This window comes from Etheostoma spectabile, chromosome 13 (assembly GCF_008692095.1).
Source record: "Etheostoma spectabile isolate EspeVRDwgs_2016 chromosome 13, UIUC_Espe_1.0, whole genome shotgun sequence".
Taxonomy (NCBI): Eukaryota; Metazoa; Chordata; class Actinopteri; order Perciformes; family Percidae; genus Etheostoma; species Etheostoma spectabile.
Window position 1 is genome coordinate 1668283 of NC_045745.1, and position 4151 is coordinate 1672433.

A 4151-nucleotide genomic window follows, 5' to 3' on the forward strand; every position below is an offset into this window, starting at 1 on the left:
CAGAGGTGCTGTTTTTGCTCGTGGGCGAGTCTCTCGGTCTCAGAGGGTTAAACGATGCCGAATTGGCACTAAGGGGCCTAAAGTGTGCCAAGAAAACATCCCCACATCATTAAACCACCACCACCACCATTCTGCACAGTGGTAACAAGACATGATGAATTCATGTTCTCATTCTGTTTACGACAAATTCTGACTCTACCATCTGAATGTCTCAACAGAAATCGAGACTCATCAGACCAGGCAACATTTTTCCAGTCTTCAACTGTCCAATTTTGGTGAGCTCTTGCAAATTGTAGCCTCTTTTTCCTATTTGTAGTGGAGATGAGTGGTACCCGGTGGGGTCTTCTGCTGTTGTAGCCCATCCGCCTCAAGGTTGTGCGTGTTGTGGCTTCACAAATGCTTTGCTGCATACCTCGGTTGTAACGAGTGGTTATTTCAGTCAAAGTTGCTCTTCTATCAGCTTGAATCAGTCGGCCCATTCTCCTCTGACCTCTAGCATCAACAAGGCATTTTTGCCCACAGGACTGCCGCATACTGGATGTTTTTCCCTTTTCACACCATTCTTTGTAAACCCTAGAAATGGTTGTGCGTGAAAATCCCAGTAACTGAGCAGATTGTGAAATACTCAGACCGGCCCGTCTGGCACCAACAACCATGCCACGCTCAAAATTGCTTAAATCACCTTTCTTTCCCATTCTGACATTCAGTTTGGAGTTCAGGAGATTGTCTTGACCAGGACCACACCCCTAAATGCATTGAAGCAACTGCCATGTGATTGGTTGATTAGATAATTGCATTAATGATAAATTGAACAGGTGTTCCTAATATTCCTTCAGGTGAGTGTGTTTCAGTGCACTTTAGACCTCTTGTGTATCATATAATCATGGTAACATGTTTTTTCAATATCTGAAGCAGCCCATACAGATACAGCCAATAGTGTTGGTGAAACTCTGATAAACTTGAACATTCTACATTTAAACCCAACTTATGGCAAAGACTCTGAATTCCTCCACTTTTAATTTATTACAGTCTGAATTTTAAACAGATTTCTTTTGTCACAGATCTACAGTTAAATTTTTCTTTCAGAAATTAATTAGAACTGAAAAGCTCAAAGTGCATCAGTCGGAGGATTCAGCTTCTCTGCAGTGTTACGCCTAATTGCATCCAAATTCAATGTCATTGAGATGGCTGACTTGCATACACGTGACTAGACATGAAAAAGAAGGAAACATCTACAGTTAGAGTTAGAATTTTGCACACACACACACACACACACAAACACACACACAGGGAGACTGATCCTGAGCCAAAATAAAATCTGGAGATGTTTCAAACCAATGTGTGGAAATCTGCGAGGAACTTCAGACAACAACCCGGACTTCCTATTGACAGTTTGTGAAATTACTTTAAACTGATCACAAATGATTAAAGCTAAAAATAATCTATAAGGGAAGAATTAAAGAAAATCCCAAATCAAATTTTTGCTGCACAAAAGAAGCCTTTTGTGGAGAACAACTGCATTTATAAAATAATAGGTCAGGGGAGTGATTCTTTTCTCTAAGATGAGATATTTCTGGATTTTAATTTCATAAATGAAAAAAAGTCACGGACATTTTTTTCTTTTGTGTATAAAAACTAAATTGAATCTTCAAAGAACACATTTCCCAGTCAGCTGTGTGCCAGGCATGTGGAGTGAGTCAGAGGGTTGACAACTTTCTGAAGGCTCTGTAAATGAACACTGCGGGCTGTGGATCCCCAAGGAAAGAGCAACACAGATCTGCCCCGATGCACAAAGGGCCGAGGCATAAATAAATGATCAATCAACAGCAGAGAACAGCGTGACATGGTGGCATCATTAGTACACTGATGCTGAAGAAGATTCAGTAGTAGTAGCACATTTTAATTGTTAACACAGCAGAATTAGAGATTTATATTTATTCTATTTTAAACTGACAGTAACCACAATATTTGGTTTATCCTGTCAGGGTGAATAGTGACATGAATACATGTTATTTATCAAATTCCAAATGGCTGGTTGTAATTTATTTTGCTTTTAAACAGACCAGCTATGGTTGTCAATGAGTCATTTCAAAGAATGTCGGCGTGTTAAAAGGCAGTCTTTATAGTACACATACAATCATTACAAAAGTCGACAATACAATAAAAATGACTCATTAGGGTTCACCTGTGGCAGTATTGACAAATTAGTTTTTAAATCTGTTAGTCCTTCATCTAGGAACGCTGTACCAATGGCCAGAAGGAGCAACAGAAATGCCCGTGAGCTGCTAATATCAACTCTGCCTTCCTAAGAACTCTCGCTTTCAACAAAGTAAAGAGATCAGTTGAAGTAGTGCCTGCAACATTCCCACACACTTTCACTATGCCCTGAAGTGTGACTGTCCTATCTTAAATAGCTCATAGTACCCTATTCCCCCGCTAGAACACTGCGCTCCCAGAATTCAGAGTTACTTGTGGTTCCCAGAGTCTGTAAAAGTAGAATGGGAGCCAGAGCCTTCAGCTTTCAGGCTCCTCTCCTGTGGTACCAGCTCCCAGTCTGGGTTCGAGAGGCAGACACTATCACCACATTTAAGATTAAACTCTCCTCTTTGATAGATGCTTATAGTTAGGGAGTGAGGAGTTGTAGATAATGCGTAGACCGGCAGGGGAGGGTGTGTATCTAAAGACACGGCACACCCTGTGCCAGTGGCTCAGGGGTAGAGCGGTCGCCTGGCAATCTTAAGGTGGATGGTTTGATCCACCCTGTCAAAGTGTCCTTGGCCAAAACACTGAACCCCAAGTTGCCCCTGATGCTTTGCCATTGGAGTGTAAATGTGTGTGAGTGTTTATCTAATGAGCAGGTGGCACCTTGTACGGCAGCCTTGGCCACCGTGAGTGAATGGTGAATGGTTCCTGTATGATGTAAAAGCGATAAGAACAATCCATATACATTTACATTATCCTCACAGTTGTCGGATTCATCTACCAACCCTTTGTAGGCTGGCTCAGGTTTGCCTTGGACCAGCTCTTAGTTATGCTGCTGGGGCACTTCCTTTGACACATTGACCCCAGGGTGGCAGTAGCTCAGTCTGTAGGGAGTTGGGTTGGGAACCGGAGGGTCACTGCTTCAAATCCCCGTATAGACCAAAAAATACGGAGTGTGAATTGGTGGCTGGAGAGATGCTACTTCACCTCCTTGGCACTGCCAGGTGCTCTTGAGCAAGGCAACGTAGCCCCCCAACCACTCAGGGCGCTGGTTCGGCTGGCAGCCCACTTACTCTGACATCTCTCCATTAGTCATGTATAGATCCTGAGCGTGTGTGTGTAATTCAGGACTGTGTGTGATAACTAACAAAGTGTGGACACAGAGTGTAAATTGTAATTTCCGCATTGGGGATCAATAAACAGATTAAATTAAATCAAATTCTCTTTCTTTCCATCTGGGTGCATTCATGTCTCAGTAATGCGTGTTACTAACTTACCTCCGAGGAGCTTATTCCCCGGAGACCTTCTGTCCTTGATTTGGGGTGGCACCTGGATGGTGGTTGGAGCTGCTGCCCTGGTCCCGCTTGACGCCCTGCTATGCCCTGCTATGCCCTGCACTGCTACTACTATTAGTTCTAGTCACAGTACTTATATCTACACTATAATGGCCACTGTTCATCATACCAACTGCTATACTTATTATGAATAATATTTCTGTATATCTGGATCAGTGTCTCTGTGTCCAGACTGGCAGCAGCCCATCAAGACACCTAACCCTAGTGTTGTCTTCCCGTCAAAATGAAAATCTACACTTTTAGTTGATGCTTTTCATTAATGTTTTTAACTTTTTCTTACGTTTTTGTCCCTTTTTCCAACACCTTTTCAATTGTTGTCACTTCTTTTGACGTATTCAACACTACGTAACTAACTTATTAACTGTAGTTTTTGTTGGAATTTATGGTCAATGAACCTCGTTTTTAGGAAATTATACCTAATGTTTGAGTTAGAAAATAAATAATTGGGAATAATTTAAACTAAAATGATGTTGATGGAATATGTCAACTTTTACTCAAAACTATTTCAAAACCACTTCAATTTTTTTTTTCTCGAAATGCTATAAAATTGAATAAGTCACCCCAAAATTAATGAAAGTAGAGATTTGTACTTGC